General features: G+C 34.7%; 1 protein-coding gene across 1 annotated transcript in view; it reads left to right on the top strand.

Annotated features, from left to right (window-relative positions):
• The window catches only part of CADM2 (cell adhesion molecule 2), a 356,137-nt gene that overhangs the window by 230,877 nt on the left and 101,786 nt on the right, over positions 1-23,474 (top strand). The window lies entirely within an intron of this gene.

Below are 23,474 nucleotides of genomic sequence, written 5' to 3'. Positions count from 1 at the left end.
ATAGAAATCTTGAAGGTGTATGTTCATCTTATGTAATTCTATGAACGTAATTATCAAAATTTGTAACAAACTTGGATCAGTCTTATAATAATTTAAGGACTTATTTGGGGATAAATCAAATTTTGTGTGATGTGATTTCATTTTAGAAAACAAACTACTTCTGTTCCTCTTTTTTAATAAAGCAATAATGTTGTGGAGGAAAATTGGGGCAAATCATATTTTAAGTCAGCATAAAACTCTCCTGTTTAATTTATATGATTTTTTAATTCTCAATACTGTTGTGTTATTGAAGGTAAATGAAGTCTCAATGCTGTTGTGTTATTGATGGTACATGAAGGCAGTAAATTAACTCTTTGCATATTAATACCTTGAAAATAGTAGCACTCAGAGATTTTTAGTACCTCATGAATTGTGCAAATTTCAGTTTTGATAGAGATCATCTAATCAAATTAGACTGACAAATTAAAATTAAATGTGGTAAGCCCCTGTAGATACACCCTGCCAGGCTTACTGCCAAAGAGAATATAATAACCCACAGGGTGTGTCAAGAAGAAAATTTAGATACTTAGAGCAGGGTTCAGGAGATGCTTTCAAATGCTAACCTGGATGTTTATAGCACACCATTGCAGAAGTGAGGCATAGTCTGTTCACCTCTAACTTCAAAATTCTTCTCTCCCATAACATTGGGGGTGTGTTGTAGAGTATGCCATATTGTATTGATAGCAATACAACATAAAAATATATAGAGAATAATAAGGGAAGTAACAGAAAAATAATATATCTACATGAAAAATATGCCATTCATTTATTAAAGTATTTCAAGTGGGGAAAATTCATATGTTTTTCCAGTGTTTGCAAGCTAGCCAACAGCATGATTTCCTAACTAGCCAAGCTACCTTTGGGTAGTTGGCAGTTGACATATTTCTAATAAATACTTCTCTAAGCACTTTGTAAGAAGTCATTTTGGCATTGCTTTTTGAACTACAATTCATCAAAAGCACCCTGTAGATTAATGCTATTCATGCTGCTAGATAAATGCTGTGAAGTTCAACAGTAGTTTACCTAGGATTATTGACACAAGTAATGAGAGGCTCGATGAAACAGTGAAACCATACTACTCTGTGCTTTAAAAGGGCTCCAATTGGGTTCATAGCAAAATAAAGGTTTTTCCCCTTTGCACATGGGTATAATGTTTTATTAGTCACTGGTTGTATAAATATAAAAAGCTGCTCTCTCTTATTAATGGTTTGCTGTTTCAAAACCCTACTAAATGATGAAATTTGAGTGGCATTTCAATCTATAATGAATGTTGTATGCATTCAGAATGGAGTGATAAGTGATCATTTGTGAGAACTTTACCCTTTTATCTTTTACACCAAGGTTGATTTTACATTAGCTGTGATAATTTAATATAGCTTCAGCACAGAAGGGCCTTTCATGAGTTGAGACAGTTGTCTTTGACTCTCCTATAGTTGCCTAGCTTCTATTGATTCTTAATTTGATGGAGGTCTGAGCACTTTCCTATGAAATCATTTGCTATCTAGATGCCTGTCTAATGGTTATATTTTATTCTTTAGGTGTCAGTGGAAGTGCATTACTTAAACGTTATCACACTTAATTGTTAACAGCGCTGACATTTTGTGTTATAGACACCTGAAAGTCCCCCCCTCCTAATTACATCTTTGCAAATTTCAACATTAGAACTACAGATTGTAATTTGAAACTGCAAGTATAAAATTCACCCTTAATGAAAGGCCTAACAAAATCAGCATACAAATACCTGTAGAAAAAAAAACACAAAAAACATTGAATTTACAAAACATTTAAGCTGTGTAGGTTCCATTTGGAAAGAAAGCATTTTTTTATTAACAAGCTCAGGGTTGGGAATATTAATGTTAAATCAGTAGCCATAGTTATACTATTAATTCCTGTAAGTACGGTAGTTCTTAACTGATTTACTGCTATAGAAATGTATCTGTTACTCTCATGTTAGTTATCTTGCTATTTATTTATGTGTAATTGTTGATTACTTTCATATTGATGGTATTAAAATAAGCAGTTACAGTGCTGTTTTTAAATATTTAGGGAACTAGGATCAGGAGAAAAATTTATACGTTCACTAAATAACTGTTTAGTCACATTTGATAGGCAAAGTCACGATGGGATCAAAGTGAAAATTGCTGAAGAATTTTAGTTTACATTGAAATAAATTAAACCTTAAGGTAATTATAATATAAAACAATGGTAGAGCTATAGGAAAGAGACATTCAATAATGTTGTTGCTAAGGGTCTAGAAGAATGCAGTCCAAGTAAGAGTAATTCTGTATTATTGCTAAATAAATTCATAAATTTTAAATGAATGTTATAATTATAATAAGAATATCATGAAATGTTTAATTTTAATTACTTTCTCCTAATATTACAGCTTCCCAAGAGTTAAATATATATGCATGATCTTTGGTGAAAAAATTAGTGCATAGAAATATCTTATGATATAAAAAATTAAACAGTACTTTAATTGAATCAGCATGACTAAAAGTGTCTTGAACCAGTAATTTAGGGAAAGCATGATAAAAGCTATAATCACCTACTTTGTATTTATTTATTTGGAATTCTTGAGCTTTCTGGGATGGAATAGTGTCAGTCATATACAACACAATTGCCTTTCCTTCTGTATTTTTGCTGTGTCTAAATCAACCACTTTCTAATGAAGTCTTAAGTTCATAGGTTTTATGTGATATATTTTCTTTCCAATAAAGTACTTTAAAGTCTGTATCTTCCAAAATTAGTAGCAAAAAATACTCATTTGTCATATATGGAATGATTACAGATAATTACATTTAACATTGAGTTGACCTTATTTTGTGATTGGAACGAATTTAGGTTCCTACATTATTTTCCATCAACTGGTTTTGAAATATATTATTTTGAATGTATAAAAGTAGACAAATCACTTGGAAAATTTTAAGAAAGATCTTTGGAAAATGGGAAAGACAAATGATCATGTCCTCCCCAAAGACTAAACTTTTTCCTTCTGAAAAGGAAGTACATTGTGAAATTCCTTCTACTTTTTTTTCACACCCTTGCTAGAGAAGTCTGTAATCATTCTTTAAAGAACAAGTAGCCATTGTGGGAGTCAATCCTATTAGACTGCTAAGAACTATGAGCTCACACAGAAAGTTTTTGAAGCAGGATTTATTTATGCTGGTAGAACCAGTAGAGCTCATGCTCGAGGGACTGAATCCTTAACAAAGGCAAAAGCTCCTTTATAGAATATCTGATGGGGGCGAACATTTGTAGGTAGCATGTGGGAGATTACAGAAGCAGAATTGCCTAAGTACATTACTTGAAAAGCAGAGTCAGCATAATTTCAAAACTTTCTAAGCCCGTTCTGCAGCCACAAGGCAGGGGATTACCCCCAAGGCTGTCTCATATGCATCCTATTCTATTACTCTGTTTCTGGCAACCTTTCAGCTGTTTATGATGAAGAGGGGAAACAGTCCAGTTTCCCTCAACTTTGGGGGTGATGGGGTCTATTTTCTTCATTAAAAATAATGCAGAGATGCTTAGAATGTAGAATCAACTTCAGTCTCAAAGAACTCCTGAGATATTAGGAAGAAATGCAGTCAAAAATGTAGAAGAAAGTAGATAATTTATTTCTTTCTCTACCAGTAGCTGCACTAACTAGAGCACATTAGATTATAGAGAGATAGTGCTAGGTTTAAAGCTTTACTGGAGAACCCACCCTACATTAGGATTCACTGATGAACCCACCGAGCCATAACGTGACTCTGAGTTGTCTTACAGAGTCATGACAGAATTGAAAGTACTATTTACAAAGAATTTCTCACCACATTGCTTTAATTTTACTTCTCAAAATGTAATGACCTTTACCTGAGATTTCTCCATGTATTTTGAGACTTCAAAATATTTTGTCAGTGCTCTAATTCACTTCATTACTTATTTTCTACTTGTATAAATAAATTCACAGAACCAACTATTTCTTCTTTATGAATTAACTCTTGCTATTCTTATTAGCATAAAATTTTCCACTATGTGCTTTCTCACATTTTGTTTTCCTCATGTATACTCATTTTTCTTTTCTAGCAGTTTTCAGCTTTATAGCTATGTAAAACAAAAATTTTCCATAACTAGTATTATTGTGTTAAAAAGTAAAATAGAATACAAATTTGATTTATATGTCTGCAGTTACAATCAATTTACTGACAGGTGCTGATTTGATATTCCTAAAGTGTAATCTGCCAGTTATGGTTTGCTTTGTATATTTGTTCATGTAACTATTAAAATGAATACCGATGAAAGATGTTATATTGCCATTTTTATGTTGCCAGGATAATTTATTACAGAAATGTTATATAGGATCCATCATATTTTATTGTTAGCAAGAACCATTATAAAATATTTCCAGTTTTTAATTTTAAAAGTAAGAGAGAATATAGCTGCTAAAAAATGTCTATGTGTTTTGACCTAGTGAAAAGTATTAAACTACTTAATATGCTTTCAAAGCTTTAAAGAATCAATACAACTGCTATTTTCATTTTACTCTGTGTTTATTGCTAATAGTAAATGTCAAAAATGCTCACATACAAAAAATTGTACACATAGATATTATATAATGCCACATATAGTCAAGATTTAAAGCTATTTAAAAACTCATTTAGATTTTTTTCAGAGAGTATAAACAAATGCAGGCTCACTTTCAAGCTAGCTGCTACTGATTCTCCATTTGATTTGCTTACATGGGAGTGAAGTAAAAGAAATCACGGAGGGTAGTCTTTTTTTCCCACTATCATTTATATATCAAGTATAGTCTCAAATATTTAACTAGTTTTTATAACAAAATTAGTTTGACTTAGGACAGTGAGTACCTAACTCAATATTTTGCAAAATTATGATTATGAACGACTCAGAATTTAATGAGAATACTCACCACTTTAAAACAAAAATAATCCTGTGTTACATAGTAAATAAGTTCTAGTCTCAAAGTTGGCAGTCACTGTACATTTGCTATTATAATTACCAAGCTATTTAGAAACATGGAGAGGTAATATGAATTTTTCCGCTTAGTTGTCCTGGTAGACAAGATGATACAAATCAGAATGGAATTGAGATAGTCTTTGTGTCCATATGGGTGGGTGGGGAAGAGGAAAGTGGAGCTTGCATTAGGGACAGATGCACAGCCTAGCAAACATTAAAAAGGGATTCAGCTAAAATCTGTTCCTTCACATGGAAGCAAACCTACCAGTTGGTAAATTAATTCTATGTACTCTTAATGAGCATTTTTCCTTTGGAGAAGCTTTCTTTAGAAACATAGAAGGAAAACTATGCAGTGTCAGAAGAAAAGGATAGAAAAGGCACCCATATGGTGCAACAAGCAGTGCACTAATGGAAGAACTCTGTGATTGCTGCTCTCATCTCTCGGTGAGAGTTTCCACACAGTAAACTCTGTGGGCGATTCTTAAAACAACACCTTCTTTAATTGCTGAGATAAAACATACCATTTCTGGACACCCATAAGCAGGATGAGCTGTGCTGCCAGTGGGAAAGGCACATCTCTGCCTGCGTGAATCTGTTGTTGATCTCGGCAGAGGGAAGTGCCATGGAATAAAAAGTGAAGATTGAAGTAGAGTTTCCGTTATAGAACATGCCAAACGGTGTCTCTGTGCAGCATATTCAACACAGAGTGGAGGCTTAATCATATTCCTGTTTGAAAATTAACAAAAAGAGGATTCACCATGGTCGTATCTTTCATGATGGAAATTCTGTTCAGAGATAATTCTCTGAAATAAATGGCTCTGTATGTTTAGATAAGACTTGGACCAAAATGTCAATCGGGTAAAAGTTATCCTGGAAGGGAGAAGTCCATCACTCAGAAACCTCAATAATTTCAGCATTTTAATATCATTTCCCATACACATTTATATGTTTTTCTATCAGCAGCAATAAAAAGAAGACAATATATTTTACACATGAAATTTGAGAAATTGAAAATAAGACTAGGTTATAGCTTTACAAAATGTGAAAAGCACTTCTATTGGTATATGAATTTTTTCATTAATTGGCTTCTTTGTTGAAGATTATTTGTTGAAGCAATATGCAATATTTTGCAGGGGAAAAGATAAATGTTTGTTTTGGGGCCACGCCCAGCAGTGCTCTGGCTCTATACTCAGGTTCAACACTTTCTGCTGGCTCCACACTGAGGGATCACTTGGCAGACTCAGGGAGCCATAAGGTACCTGCTGGGGATCGAACCCATCAGCCACATGCAAGGCCAGAACCCTACCCCTGTACTATCTCTGCAGCCTCTGCAGAGAATTTTTGGCATATATTTTTTTAGGAATACCAGCATGCCTAAATAGAAGATACAGATGCAATCTAAAATCTATTTTGTAGTTTCTTACAAAGTAGTTTTCACAGAGTAATAACATATCATATCTATGCATATATCTTAATCTCTTGCTACATTTGCTCTAAATCAGTAAAAAATTTTAGGCTGTTTCCAGATACTGCTAGTATGTCCATTTTGACATATCTTTGTCTCTATCCTAGATTACAGAAATATTGTCTAATGAGCTCCTTCTTCTGCATTTACACATTTCCTCACTATTTTCTAAGCTGGAGCGATAGTACAGTGGTTAGAGTGTTTGCCTTGCATGTGGCCGACCCAGGTTCAATTCCTCTGTTCCTTCCCGGAGTGCCCGGCAAGCTACCGAGAGTATCCTGTCCTCATGGCAGAGCCAGGCAAGCTTCCCACGGCGTATTCAATATGCCAAAAACAGTAACACTAAAAGTCTCACAATGGAGATGTTACTGGTGCCCGCTCAAGCAAATTGATGTACAACGGGAGTACAGTGCTACAGTGCTCTCTATTTTCCATATAACCATATTATATAAATGCTGTAGATGTATATTTCTTTGTGCATTTATCTTATTAAATTCTCAATGTTTACTTACATTTAACTCATAATCAGAAAACCTTAGTCAATTTCATGACCCCTGAATGATATGCTCTATCTCATATCTGTGATATCTCCTAGCTTTCCATTGAATCATTCTGTCTCCCTGAAATATCAAGCTCATTTCTGTTTTAGGAATTTTCTTTCTGTCTGGAATGCAGAAAATACAAAGAAAGCTGTGATGAGTGTTGATATTAGGAAAAGTGAATTTTTACCACTAAATCTAAAGATTGGCTGCGTATTCATAGTCTTCCTTTGTCTATTATATATAATATGGTAGTTATTAATTAATTAAAATTATCTATCATGAATTAATTTTATATACACATGTGCATGTGCAGGCATGTATGTATATATATGACTATATGCACACATGCACATATATTATATATGTCTATGTGTTGCTATAAATATGATTGTGTTCCATACCCATACAGAAAACTACGTCTTCCTTAGAAGCTGGTATCTTCTGTGTTTTGGTTATCTCTGTATCTCCAGCGCTTAAAACAAGATAGAAGGCTCTTAGTGCACTGTTAATTGTTAAAAATTATTGATGCATTTTAATGATTACATTTTTTAAATTTTTCTCTCTGTCATATATCTTTTTATCAGAAACATGAAAATATATGCATTATTTGTATATTAACATAGAAAGCACACCCAATCCTATATTAATATACAGTAGGTGATAGGAGTCAATGCTAATAAGACAACTCAATAAATTTCTTTTGATTCTGGGGCTGAACTCGGTAATGCTCAGAGTCTATGTCCAGCTTTGTACTCAGGGGTTGTAACAAACTCAGTGTTTGGAGAACCATATGGTGTGGGTGATTTACTCAGTCTCCTACACACAAAGCATGTACTCCAGTGATGCTTTGAGTGATTTCTCCAGTTCTCAATAGTTTTCCTTTTCTTAAAAATCTCTTTAACATTAGTGTTCAGTTAGGGCTATTTCATATGGAGTCATATATATAAATGTATTCATATATAAATTCATTAATATACATTCAAAAAGTACCTGAAAATATTTGTTATTGGTTTTGTTAAATTATAGAATAATTTTTGACAATGATCTTTGGCTATTTCTGCCTTCCTTAATTTTCATTAAAGTTTTTATATTTCAGCATTGAAAATGAATTTAGATGTTATATGTGTTGCACTGCTTTTATTTTTTTCCAGACATAAACGTTCATGTAAAAGCTGGAGTATTTATATTGTACAATGACTGAAGCCCAATCATGAACAATTTCGTATCTGTAACACACAATAATTAAGTTTAGCGTTGTATAAAGTTCAATCCCTCACTTAATGACAAATCCTTTCCGAATTATTTGTTTTTAGTGGCATAGACCATAGCATAGTTAAGCACAAAGAATATTTGGTTTAGGAATTTGGAGCCTAGTGTTATATTTTTATGGCATTGTTTATTAAGACAATGAAGGGTCAAGGAGATAGGGCTGGAGGGCTGTTGACTCAAGGGGCTGGAGCAAATACTTGTCTACATAGACTAGACACCATATTCTTTCTCTGGCAACACTTGGTTCCTTAGCTTAGCTGACCTAGAGCACGGCACTGCCTGTCCCAAACTCTCAAGGACGTAATCCCAGGCCCTTTATCACAGGGATTGGTCTCTGAGCCTACAAAAACATCTGGGGAAGCAAACACCCTCCTCCACACCCCATTCCCCACAAAACATGCACACACACACACAGACTTTTTAAAAAACAGATTAGATGAATAAAAATGAAATTGAAAAATATATATCTCCTTTTTAGTGATAAATCTACATAAATATCAATACAATATGAAGAATTTTTTGCTGTAAATTAAGTGAACATTAGCAGAAACAAGATTCACTGAAAATGTTTGAGGTATTTAATTCATAAACAATGTATATTATGTATGCATGGCTTCCTAGGGGAGTGATTTTGGTTACCTACAAGGCTTATGGATATTGACATTATTACTATTACATTCCCATGATTATTAATTTTTTTAAGTACAGGTCAGACTAACTTGAAGTTGAGTTGTATGAATTATAATAGGAGGCATCACAGGAATTATGTAATTGAATTTTTGGCTCTAAATCAATACCCTTAGGACTATATGTATCTTCTGAAGACATGAGCAAAATTGTTCATATTTATAAGTTTCATGAGAGAAGATATTTGCTTTCAGATCAAATGTGATTCATTACGAAAGAATCCAAATGAAATATTTATTTTTTTAAAAGCTCTAAGCTTTTAATTTTAGGTAAAGGAGCACAGATACTTAGAAATTTAATCTGTGCTAAATATGTTACCTGTTTTATCACAGAAACTATGTAAATTATACAAATATCTAGATTTATCAGTGATTTTCTAGTATTGATGCTATTGTTTTCAAAGAGTGACACTGGCCAGAAAGAAAGTATAGGCTTAAGAAGCTTGGCTTGTTAAGAAGTTGGCCTTGCATGTGGATAACACCACTCCAAAACATTGTTTCTTATGTTTGTTTAAGGGTAGCACTGTAGTGCAGTTCTGCAGTTCTTCCCTTGTTCATTGATTTGCTCAAGCAGGCCCAGTAACGTCTCCATTGTGAGACTTGTTGTTGCTGGGTTTGGCATATCAAATATGTCACAGGGTTCTTGAGCTTGCCAGTCTTTGCCGTGCAGGCGAGATACTTTGGGTAGTTTGCCGGACTCAGTTACAGTGTTTATTTGTTTTGTTTGGGGGTTACACCTGGCAGTGCTCAGGGGACACTCCTAGCTCTGTGATTAGGAATTACTCCTGACTCTGCTTAGGGGACTTTGTGGGATGCTGGGGATTGAACCCAAGTCAGCCGCATGGAAGATAAAAGTGTCCATGCTCTGGCTCCCCCTCTTCAAATTCTTTTTCTACTTTTTAAAATTTTTTTTTCGGGGGGAAGCTATAGAAGGTTTTATTTGGAAGTTTTGAGGAAAGATGGGGGTGGGAAGATTACACCACTTTCTCCAAAGTGGAGAAAGTGCCCTAGTACACAGCAGCGCTACAGTATGAAGGTATGTAAGCATGCACCTCAAGAGAGGAGATGTGGGCCCCCACTTCAAATTTTTACACTCTGACAGTGCCCTGAGCACCAGCAAGAGTGACTCCTGACCACAATGCCAGGAATAATTGCTGAGCACTGCTAGGTAAGGCACCCCAAAATAAATGACATCAATGTTTTGCCATAGTAAATTTATATCTTCATAGAATATAAAATATTTGTTCTAGTCATCTGATCAATTTTTTGTTAAGAACTTTTAGGGAAAAGTTTATAGAATTGAAGTAAGTGGAGCTACGTAGTATAAAATTATCTACTTCAAAGGCATTTCTTTTTTTTTCTTTTTTCTTACTTGAAAATTCACTTTACTTTTGCAAGTGTGGAATATAAAGGGGTATTTTAAAAGGAAAAATGCATACATTTTTTCAAATAAGTGATTGACTTTATTCATAAACTTTCCCTATAATTACACAGGACTATCTGTTACCGCCTACAGTTTAAAATTACAGTACTTTTTTTTATTTTTCAAGAACAGCTTTTTTTCTCTCTCTCTTTCTCTCTGGATTCCATTTAGCATGTGAAACCAGTAGAAGATATCAGAGGATGAAAAGAGATTTATTCAAATCTAATTTTTAAAAGGGTTCTTTTTCATGAAGAAGATAGGTTTACCATCTGACTTGGAAAGGAGGTTTGCCTGGCAAGTTTAGGCCTTGTCAACTTGTGGTTGTAATTTAAGTAAGAGCCTTGGTGCTGTTATCCATTCTTATCCTATAATCCAAATAGTCAGCTCCATGTAGCTGAACATAATGGGAAAAGATAAATGTCCGTCTCTGCACAAGCAGAGAAACAAAAAGCACACCTTTCCTCCTACAGTTACTTCCAATGGCCCTGCAATTATCAGCAGGAAATTTAAGAATGCCCTATTATTTTTAAGGTTAGGAAATGTGAATCACTTCTATCAAAAGAACACTTTAAAAATCTCAATATATCCCCACTAATAATCTTTGGTTTGAATTCACCCTTGATTACCCTGGGACCACCCTAGAGAATAAGTGACATACAGCAGAAAGAGAGTAGATGGCTGGAGTCCAAACTGAATGGCATAGTTTTTCCCCCTATTGAACACTAGTCCTTGGAGAGAAACAGAGCTTCGGGAACTCTATATAGACTTAATTTTGCCTCAAAACTCCATTTCGAATGAGCCAGAATGCCATTTTTAAAAAGAGAAACTGCCACGAAACAAAACAGGTTGACAAGCTAGAAATTATTGTACACTGCATTTGTGGGGAATGGAACATACCTTTAACCTGAAAAGCTAGTTATTGGAAAAAAGGTGCTGTACCACTCTTCAATTTATTGTATACAATGCTTGTTGAAACTGATTTCATTTTGACAAGGTTATACAGGATATGCTGTGCTCTAATAAGAGCCAGTAATAAAATGCAATTGAAGGGCGTTTTTGTTGTTCCTTCATTAAGATGTGGAAAAGGAGTAATTTTATTATTTAGAATTGAATGGTATAGTTTAGGGTTCTAATACTTTTAAAAATATTGGGATGTTCAGGATTTTTAATTTGTTAATGATTATTTAGACTTGAATAGTCTTTAGAACATAAAATTTCCTTTTTAAAGTCACCTTGTATGTGATAAAGAGAGAGAACTGTTCTGCAGAAATTATTTATTTAATCAATGACTGTTACCTATTAACAATTGTATTATTCTCTCTATACTAACATTATTGCCATCAGTAGCACATTACTTATCCAGAGCCAGCCACGTTTAAAGCAAAGAACAAGTTACTTAAGTGAGGAAGAAGTGTACTCTTAAATCTATACTTTAGTTATCATTGTGGCTTTACAAAGAAAAAAAAGATAGGCAAGGCATATTAAGGGTCAAGTAACTGCTATTACCTTCCAGTTTTTAACCACTGGCAGCAAGAAGAGCTTTGCTATGAATTATGTACATACTGTGTTTTTTATCTTCAGACTAGAATCAAGGGCTATAGGGGCTGAATGCAGTGGGTAGGGCACTGACTTGCATTCAGTCTTCCTGGATTTGATACCCAGTCTCCCATATATGGTCACCAGAGCATCACCAGAAATGATCCCTGAGTATGAATCTAGGCTCCCCAAAAACAAACCAAAAAAATTGGTGTATCAATTGATTTTGTAAATTGGAGAGTTAGAAAGATCTAGATCATTACCATTGATGGAAATCTAGAAAAATCTAGACTGTTACATAGAAATATTTGTATTGTTCCATTTGGATGGAGTAGGAGGGGCATACAAACAATGCTCAGGGACCTGGGATCACTTCTGATGATACAAAGCAATCAGACTGGAAGATTCCATGCTAGAAACTGGTGATGATATGTGTCTTGGGCCCCAAGTTTCAGGGGGTCACTAGGTCTAGACTCAGTGTGCTTGGGAGAGTGGGGGAGACGCAGGAGAGGGAATGTGGTTCTGGGAATCAACTAAGGTCTTTTGTTCATGTGTCCCTTACACCTGAGGATTTACCTACCTAAAATATATATTTTTATATGTGTTATCCTCCTCATCGGCTACCCTCCAGAACTCACAGCTGCTTCTCTCACAAGGAAGCATAAAATGAAGCTCCCATAACCATGCCACCGGACTCCACACCAGGCTGCTTTCACTTGGGGTGCCCCAGAGTAGGGTGGTGAGAGCCCTCCATTCCCCAAGGGACCTAGGCCCGGCAGCCAACCTCAACTACCCAACCACTGCCATGCCCCAGGCTGCTTTCCACATGCTCGGGCCGGGCCTCACATATGGGTGAACATATTCCTGGACCAACACATCATAAGACACTCTCTACTCATTTTCCATAATTTGCACATCATATTTTATGGGGTTCAGACAGTAGGCAATGAATCATAGAGGGAAATATATATATTTATTTAAATATATATTTAAATATATATTTATATAGATATATATGGCAAACTACCGAGAGTACTACAGAGCCTGGCAAGCTACCCGTGGCATATTCAATATGCTAAAAACAGTAACAATAACGGGTCTCATTCCCCTGACCCTGAAGAAGCCTCCAATACAGAAGTGTTGGGAAAGACGAGTAAGGAGAGGCTGCTAAAATCTCAGGGCTGAGATGAATGGAGACATTACTGGTGCCTGCTCGAGTATTTCGATGAACAACGGGATGACAGTGATACAAGTGACAGTTATCCTCTGTAGTAGAGAATGATGTGAAACAGTCATGAAAAAACATGAATACACATAACTGTAAACAGGTTAATAATTGGCTATGAGGGGTAGAGTAACAAAATGAAGGAAGCAAGATTTAAAACTTGAAAGACATTTAGAGAATGAAAATCAATAGGGATTTAATTGGTCATGGAAGTCTTTACAAAGCAGGTACACATAAGGGAAAACATTTGAAAGTAGCATTTTAGCAGGTGTGTTAATGAAAAATAGGGTATTCTAATATACTGAAATTGAGCCATACAGAAGAGTTGGGTCAAAGGAAATTTGAACATGACTTAAAAATACTGAAATATAGTTGATATAGTAAATATAAATATAGTTCACAGGAGAGTCAGATACATAAATAAAATGGTTGTGTTACATGTAATGAGCCCAATGTGCTTTTTATATGCTATATTTATTATGTAAAATGCGAAGTGATTCAAAGTACACTGATCAAATATAATAACTCTAGAATTTGAAGTTACATAACAGATAAACTCATACATAATCTGAATTAGAGGGATAGTCAAGAAAGACATGTTGAAGTGACAATTGAAGTGAGAACACTAAGAATGGAAGTAGCACTGCCGTCCCATTGTTCATCAACTTGCTCAAATGGGCACCAGTAACATCTCCATTCGTTTCAGCCCTGAGATTTTAACAGTCTCTCCACTTATCCTTCCTAACTCTGCCATATTGGAGGCTCTTTCAGAGTCAGGGAAATGAGACCCATTCTTGTTGCTGTTTTCGGCATATCAAACACAATACATATAAGTAGCTTGCCAGGCTCTGCCATGTGGGCGGGATATTCTTGGTAGCTTGCCGGGCTCTTCAAGAGGGAAGGAACATGTATCTTAATTGAAGTAGCTAAGTAAAAACACTTGCATTGCAGGTAATGTTCATTGGGGCACTAGGATTCAGTTTCTTTATGTTAACTTGGCACTGCAAGAAATATATAAAAGTCAAGTATATATGTTCTGAAAAACTCTGGTCCCCTATTTGTTGTTGTTGTTTTTTAATTTTTATTAGTGAAACACCATGAGGTACAGTTGTAGACTTACAAATTTTTGTGCTTGGGTTTCAGTTATACAATGATCCCTCCCACCAGTGCCCATTTTCCACTACCACTGGTCCCAATATCCCTCCCACCCCCCATACCCCCCATCCCACCCTTCCTCTGTGGCAGGGCATTCCCTTTTGTTCTCTCTCTCTCCTTTCGGGTGTTGTGGTTTGCAAAAGAGGCATTAAGTGGCAATCATGTTTGTCTATAGTCTACTTTCAGCATGCTTCTCCTATCCTGGGAGGATCCTGCCAACACCCTTTATTTGGTGTTCCCTTCTCTATCTGAGGTGCCTTTTCCTCTAGCATGTGTGGCTGGCCTCCAAGCCATGGAGCAAACTTCCTGGTACTAATCTCTACTCTGGCCCCTTTTGTACTAAAAATTGTGATGTCTAAAAGCAGTGCTTGGTGTAGTTTGGAGTTCATGTGAGAATCATTCAGGGTGGGCAGTTCAGACTGATGAATTTTTATCAGAACAAAGGTTAGCCACGTTTCTTGGACACAGATTTTAGTTTCCTGATTCAATAATGATTTTGTTTAGACTGTAACTATGCTTTTTCAGGTGAAAAGTTCTTTGTGAAGTAACCCAGAATATTTACTGTGCTTTTATTTAGTGTCCCATCAGTTGATCACATGAGTGCTTCTTTTTTTCTCCCACATGAGTAGCTCTTATCACAAAGATTTTGTCTACACTAATATGCAGTTAAGCAACTGACTAGATTTTGAACAATAATAAAATTTCCTCTGAATTTTTCTCTTCCTGTTTTTATTTTGGGGGAGCACACTGAGGGTGCTCAGGTCTTAATCCTGACTCTGTGCTCAGAGATCACTCCTGACCCTCCTCTTATCACCTGCTATACTGTCTCTTCAGCCCCACCTCCCCCCCACACGCACAAGCCCAGTTTTTAAACATAGAAACAGCATTTCATGTACTCCACGTCAAATAGAAATATGTTTTATTATAATTATGATTCATACTCACATCTGGAGCAAAGAGATATGACCATTACTAAGGTTTCTCTTGTGTGGCTAAATGAGTTTAATAATTTGTCCTATTTACTAACTTCTCTGATCAGATCTAGACAAAAACAAAAATAGATCATGATTGTTAGTTTCTCTTTGTTCATCTCCCCAAGTACTTTCATTTTGCTTTAGTTTTGTTTGGGCACACATCCAGCTATGCTCAGGTCTTAATCCTAACTATGAACTTAGGGATCACTCCTGACTGTCACTAAGAGGATCATAGGTGGTTCCCAAATCAAAGACAGTTTGACATTTTGTAGTGAAGTGCTGTACCCATTGGTACAGTCTCTCTGGCACCTATTACATACACTATATATTTTGTCTGCTACTAACTCAATTTTTAATGCAAATATCTAGAAAAGATATAATGCAGTTTAGTTTGTAAATTATAAATTTCAAACTCATTTTAAGAACATTTTTGAAGGCAAATTCAATAGAATTAAATGCAGTTTAGTTAATCTATGATAAAAATAAAACTTTAAATATCCCATGGCTTTTGATTGTGGAAATCAAATATTAAATATCAGTTAATTGATTGATTTGTGAGATAAAATTTCTGAATTTTAATGTTTATAAATTGTATTTCACACATGGTTATTTAGACTTTTTTTTAGTTACTTTAGTGTCTATGTTATATTAACCCTTGATTAATCACAGAATGCTCACATCTAAGGCATATGTTAAAATATTACAAAATTGATCAGTCGCTTCAGCAAATTACTTAGTATAATGTGATTGCATTAGTGAAGATACATTAAATTAATTCATATTTCAATATAATTTTATTTTTAATTCACATTTCAATATAATTTTATTTTTATTTCTGTGTGCATTTGTATAATTTTTATTCTTGAGAATAATCAAAATAAGTATCTTAGAATGTAAAAAACATACTTGCAGAGAATGGAGCCATAGCACAGTGGGTAGAGCGTTTGTCTCACATATGGCTGGCCTAGGTTTGATTCTTAGCATCCCATATGGTCCCCTGAGCATCACCAGGTGTAATTCTGAGAGAGCCAGGAGTAACCCCTGTGCATTCCCTACCAGGTGTGACTCAAAAAAGAAAAAAAAGGTACTTGCATTTTCCACTTTGTGATATATTTGATTTAGAATTATTTTAATTAATAATATAAGTTTTAAGTTAGACTAATGTATAATTCCAGTGCTCCCAGTTCCAATTTCTTGATAAAAGTGAATTTCCATTTCATAATCAATGAATAAAATTTCTAGTATTAATGTATCACACCAGGACCTTTATACAAGTGCTAATAATATCAAATGTTTCTACTTACTAATAGGAATGAAAACTAAAGAGGTGAGTAATTGGAATGCAATTCAAAGTATTTTACTTGCTTTTGCTTTGATGAAAGTTATATTCATGAAGTTAAAATAAATGACCATGACATAGAAGTGTTGAAGAAACTTTATCATAGAAATTTAAAATAGTCTTTCCTAAAATGATGTATGCAATATATCGTGTATTTCTAAATAAAATTCACATGTAATAACTATAGTCTTAGACCGCTCGGCCATCCTGACTATAGTTGGGCCATCCTGACTATAGTTGGGCCAGCCTGACTATAGTTGGGACTGGAACGATAGCACAGCGGTAGGGCGTTTGCCTTGCGCGCAGCCAGCCCGGCTGAGTCGGGTTCAATTCCTCCGCCCCTCTCGGAGAGCCTGGCAAGCTACCGAGAGTATTCAATATGCCAAACACAGTAACAAGAAGTCTCACAATGGAGACGTTACTGGGCCCGCTCGACCAAATCGATGAACAATGGGAGGACAAACCAAACCTTTAAAATGTAATAACTATTCTCTGCATAATTGCATACATTCACATCATATATATTAAATTTTATTATATATTCATATAAACTAAGTATATGCCAGCTACTTAAGTTTAGAAACAAGATTAGAGCTATCTCAAAGTTCTCTCTTCTAGTAAGTGGAGAAAATAACAGTAAAAACAAAACAAAACATTTTTTTTTTTGTAATCTTTCACAAGAATGACCTGCGTAGGGATCCCTCTGGGCTGTTAAAACCTTTTTCTGTAATTCTCAAATTAGGTGAACGTGAAAAGAGTTCATAATGAAACAAGAAATGTATGAATCTCTTGTCTGTTTCAAAGTACCAGGGTTTGGGAGGCAACAACTTATTCGCAAAGAAATCACTTGAAGAAATTATAGGTGAGGGGAAAAAAAATAATACACACTTTAGCAACCTAAGTTCACTTAGGCTCCAAAAATAAAGTAACCAGAGTTCTTCTCTTCAAAGATATAAACAAAGTGATATAAAAAATGTGGTACCAAAAAATAAATGGTACCAAAAAAAAAAAGGCAGACAGAATTTTCATGGAGAAAAAGAAGGAAGCATTCTTGCTCTTTTTGGGAGCTCTTAGCTTTTAGTAATTTCAAGTAATCTTACAAGTTGGGTTTTGTTGTTGTTGTTGTTGTTGTTGTTGTTGTTGTTGTTTTAAAGTTCTGGTAAAGCATATTTAAGTTATTTCAACTTTGCTATTTCACAAAAGAATTCAGTTAGTCTTACAAAAATGACTGTTCACAACAAAAAAGAGAGAAACCCTCAATGATTTTGATAAGAATCAAAATGTTTTAAAGCACTCAGGATCAAATACATTTTGTAGTAATTAAAACTATGTAAGAATTACTAAGAGGAATTTCTTATTTGATGAGTTATTTTCTTGTACCAATTGTCATATTGACATATAGGATTGAAATCCTTTCCATCAAAATGTTTTCTATGAATTTGTTTTTAGATACAAAGAAAATAAATCCAGAGGTCAAAAGGAGAGAGGAAGACAGCAGACAAGAAATAGCTAGACTTAGAAGAAGTAGCAAATCGTGACTTGCAGTTTTATCCTATCTAACTGTATACCTTAAAATATTCTGGACAGTCCTCTAAAAGACAATAATTGAATTTTTAAATTTTTCCAGTTATTTGCAAATAGACATTGGTGAGTTAAAAAATGGTTTATGTCATTTTACATTTATAGGAAATAGAGATACCATTTAGTCTATAAAAGTACCTTTAAATTTATAGACCCGGTAAAAATAATGAATTTTGTTATTGCCCATACCCCCCCAAAAAAAACCCCTATTCTTTGTATTCTAATTCTTAAGAATCAAATGTTATCCCAGTAGTAGGAACCAGATTGGATGGGATGTACTGTAGAAGCCAACCAATCTCTACTAAGGAAGTGAGTTAACACAGGTGGCTTACCTTGCAAAACTTTAGTAAACTCTCAGACAAGGACTTAATGACCCCATAGTGAGATGGACCAAGTTTCACAAAGTTTCTTCTGCAGAAATATTTTCTGATCATTTTATTAGAGTGATAGCACAGCGATAGGACGTTTGCCTTACAAGCAGCCAACATGGCCGACCTGAGTTCGATTCCTCCGCCCCTCTCAGAGAGCCCGGCAAGCTGCCGAGATTATCTCGCCCGCACGGCAGAGCCTCGCAAGCTCCCCGTGACGTATTTGATATGGCAAACACAGTAACAACAAAATCTCCAATGGAGACGTTACTGGGCCCGCTCGAGCGAATCAATGAACAACGGGAGGACCTTTACCTTTACCTTTACCTTTTGTTAGTCATTTAGTGGCAATAATCAATATAAAATTAAATTATAGTGGGCCTGCTACAGGAGTAAACTTAAAGTGTGTTTGGGAAAGTGTAGACAATGGTGGAGGGAAGGTGACAGTGGTATTGAAATTGGTATTGGATTCTTGTAACAAATTATAAAACAGGGCTGGAGCGATAGCACAGCGGGTAGGGCGTTCGCCTTACACGCGGCCAACATGGCCAATCCGAGTTCGATTCCTCCGCCCCTCTCGGAGAGCCCGGCAAGCTACCGAGAGTATTCGATATGCCAGACACAGTAACAACAAAGTCTCCAATGGAGACGTTACTGGGCCCGCTCGAGCAAATCGACGATCAATGGGAGGGCCTTTACCTTTACCTTTAACTTTGTAAAACAGTGTGTAAATAAAGTGGAGGGAAAGAGAGAGAAAACTAAATATTAGTTGAATTTGAAAGACTGTTTTCTAGTTATACTGAAACCTTCCTCAAACACATTGTCTATTGAAAAATAACCTAAAATTTTATTATATGTGCTGCACAATATGATAATAAATGTTTCTATGTGGAATGTTAAATGACTGAAATGATCACATGTTCTTATATTGGGTAGCCCTGGAAAATACTTGTCTTGTATTAATTAAAAAACATATATTTTGAGAAATTAATGAGCAAATGAAGTTCCTAGGGAAAAAATGTATCATTCACTATGTTATATATGCAGGAAAATTAGAATAATATTTTTATTATTGAGGAAATATATTTTGTTTATCTCTAGCCTGAGTAGACCATTTAGAAAAGTTAACATAAAAGTATAAAAGTATAAAATTAGAAAACAGAAAGTGTATGTGTACATATATACAATATTCATTCATTTATAATGCTGCTAACGTCGTTTCTAAAGTAGTTTATGATCATGGTAATTGCACTCCAGGAAATACCCATTTTCCCTAGTGATTAATGTAGCACCACTGAACTTTCAGAAAGGTTGTTTTTTTAATTTTACTAGCCAGGAAGCATTTTCCCTGTTGCAAAACAGGTGTAAACATCAATACCCCAAATAAGAGAATGATCTCATGCTGTTTTCTGAAGTCTCCAGTGTAGAGAATTCAGCAGGTTAAAATCTTTGGATTGAACAGGGCAATTTATCAGTAGTAAAGTACGAGAAAAATTTTTGTTACTCAGACTCGCTGAGAGAATGACAGGAAGCCTTTTAATAGCAAAATAATCTGTCAGATGTTGAATATAGGAGTTTTGTGGCAAACGTGAAATCAAGTCTCGGCACAGTAATTACAGGTCATTTGTGAAATATTTCTAATTTCCTCAGTGGGCAAATTATATGCCTAACCACTTGAGACACAATCTGACTGGAGGATTTACTGGGCTTCTCATAGCTTGATGCTGGTTATGCTGTTAGATTGTTATAACTTTCTCTACACTGCCCTTTATTTTTCAGCTGGTTTTGAATGAAAGGAAGGGCAAAGCTTTTGGGGTTTGTTTATTATGTTTCTGCATTTGAAATCATTGAAAATTTTCCTATATTCTGACTTATTCTGGGTTTAGGAATTGAAAGTTATGGCTCAAGTTCGTTTTCAAAAACCTTTCCTGTGTATGTCAACTAAAATAAATCATAAATCTTTCAGAATATTGGTTTTCATGCTAGTTGATCCAATACCTGTTAAAGACTCCTAGGTACTCCAATATTGTTAGAAGGCATTACCAGCTAATCAGGGTAAGAATTGCAACACTCTATGCTATGCATTAACATTGTTTGTGAGAAAAGAAAAAGCAACTTAATAACAATAACAATTGTCTTCCTTTTGGGGGACTTTGTGTCTAAAGATTGCTTTCATTGTATTTCCATTATTATTTTCCTAAAAGAAAAAAATTAAAAAGCATTTAACATGCATATACTCATCCATTGTTAACATTCGTTTAATCTTATATTGTGGTGTTATCTGTGTTTATAATTTGTTGTGCTGTTTCTTGTTTATGTTTTTGATAAAGCATGTCATTTTTTGTGTTACCTCTCTGTATCATGTTACTGCATGCCAAATTTTTTTATTGATTTCTTGAGTAAATAAATTCTTGTCATTTTAAATTTCACTCTAAACATTATGAAGTAGCTCTTTATTTTCATACATTGCTCCCAGAATTTGCTGTCCATAGGAGCATGCAAGAGAAGTGAACAAAAAATGGCAAGAACTGCCTGATGCAGCTACCTTTGTACCTGACAATCTGCTTAAACCTGTTAAAGTTAAACTGAATTAGATCCATGTAATTCTAATTTAAATCATTGATGTTTTTCTTTTGTTTGCATGCTATGATTTTGTTTTATATTTTGTTTTTTTTTTCCACTCACCAGATGTTCCCAACACTTTGCTTTCCACTACTATCATCCCCTCCCCTACCACTGCACCAGTCACAACCACTGTAGCCATAACCACCAGCCCAACCCCATCTGCAACAACCAGCATCTTAAGAGGTACAGTATGTTTCTTTGTTATGGCCTAGAAAACACGTGTAATGGAGAAGTAAAGAGGTATTTTAAAGGGTAGAAAGTTTTAGATATGTGTTTACTTAATGATAAGATATAAAAAAAAAAAGTCACCTCAACGGTCAGCTAGGGTTTTTGGAACACATTGGAGACCAGAAGATTTACATATAAATTTAGTCTCATTGATGACTTAGAAAAAAGTTTCACAATATGATTAAAAACATTGATAGCTCTACAGTATTGAACAGTTTTAAAAAGAAACATGGGTCACTTTTTTTGTTGTTGTTGTTTTTGTTCTTGTTTTTCCTTGCCGTGCTATGTAAATTCACAGAAAGGAGTATTCAAGAATGCAGAGAATTCTTTGCTATTATGTCAGGATGATCTTAAGGACTTGTTATTCCTCTACAGCTATATTTAAAAAATAACAAAAATTGATCTAAAATTGACATAAGTCATGGAGTCATTTAAAACTATTACACACGCAGAACTTTTCACTAAATATTAAACTTGCTGCTTGAGAGGGATTTACTTAGTAGGGTGACCTAGTCTATAAACAGAATATTCTAAAATCAAATATTCCAGAATTGTTCGTCATGATACAAGTTGATTCATAGTCTTTTGTGTAATCCCTTTTATCAATTTACTAAAAAGAATTATTACCTCACAGAAAATAAACTTCAAAAAATTGAAATAATCATTAAGAGCAAAAGCTATTATTATCCTATGTTTAGGAAATACAAGAAAGCTGTAATTCAAAGATTGGTAAATAGTGAGGAAATTTTTAAAAAAATCAAAGTCATAGTAGAAAAACATTTTAAGCTCAAGTTTTGCATAAGGAATGATCAAAGTGAGTGTGTCTTATTTAAGTCCATTTTTTTTCTATCTCTATGTTTTTGTGTCATGTTGGCAATACTAACAAGTGTTAAATTTAACAACTGAACTTGGAATTATGCATGATTAACATTAACATATATGCAGTAAGAGTTGTACCAAGGTTAGGTTTAACAATTTATTTCACATATAAAGATTTTTTATTTAGACTGCTTCTTGTCATTTTTGTTTAGTTGTCTATGTTAAAATTGAGTTACATGCTTTGACTTAACAAATTCTATAGCATTTTGTTCTCTTGTTTCAAAAAATAAGTTCTACTGTGTGAACATTGGTTTTCAAGTTTGTTTGCAATTTGGGGGTTGGGAGACCACTACTCAGGAGGCCTACAGTCCTCCCAGCAGTTCTCACTGATCTGGTTGTTCAATGCAGGATGTGGGACTGCTTAGCCCCTGCAATGCTGGAATGCTCAAGGATCAAGGTGCTCAAGGAACTTCAGGGCTGTATTTAGTGGTGCTCCCTCTGAGACCATATGTTGCAGGCATAGTGTGGTACAGGCATAAAACTCAGATCTGCTCTTTATATCCCCTGCACCTTAATATCTATACTTACTCATCAGACCCTATTTCATCATTGTGAGTTTTCTGTAATGGGAAATACAATTTCTTAGAAATGAATATCTTTATATTAGCATGACTTTGAAAACAGCATCGATGGGCTAGAGAGATAGTACACTGGACAGAGTGCTTGATTTGCATGGGGCTGACCCAGATTTGATCCTCTGTATCCCAGGAGCAATTCCTGAGTGCAGAGTCAGGAATAAGCCCCAAGCACTGCACCTTTGGATGTGACCCAAAAATAAAACAAAACAAGCAAACAAGCAAAAACCCTGCTCCTAGATAAATATGCAAATGAGAAAAATGTAAAGGTCTTTCTCATAACTCTTTATATAAAATGGAAAGAAATAAAATGTAGAAATAGACAAAATAATTTGATATACAATATACAAAATCAATAAGTATTGATGTTGCTTAAATTTATTATTTTTCCAAAGATTTTTACAAACAGTAATTCAAATGAAATGTGATTACTTCATGCTAACACAATCTCTGTGATAATGTTAAGTTCTGATTACAAAAACAAGTCACATAATGGAAAGTTTATTTTTAAAAGTACTAAGAAGTGTTGTAATTATTTATTCCAAATATATTTGTTTCTCCTACATATATAAACCATATCAGTATCTCAAAATATTTGTGGTTTTG

Source organism: Sorex fumeus, unplaced genomic scaffold (assembly GCF_029834395.1).
Source record: "Sorex fumeus unplaced genomic scaffold, SorFum_2.1 ptg000115l, whole genome shotgun sequence".
NCBI lineage: Eukaryota > Metazoa > Chordata > Mammalia > Eulipotyphla > Soricidae > Sorex > Sorex fumeus.
Note: the sequence above shows the minus strand (reverse complement) of the source record. Positions and strands in the feature narration are given on the sequence as shown.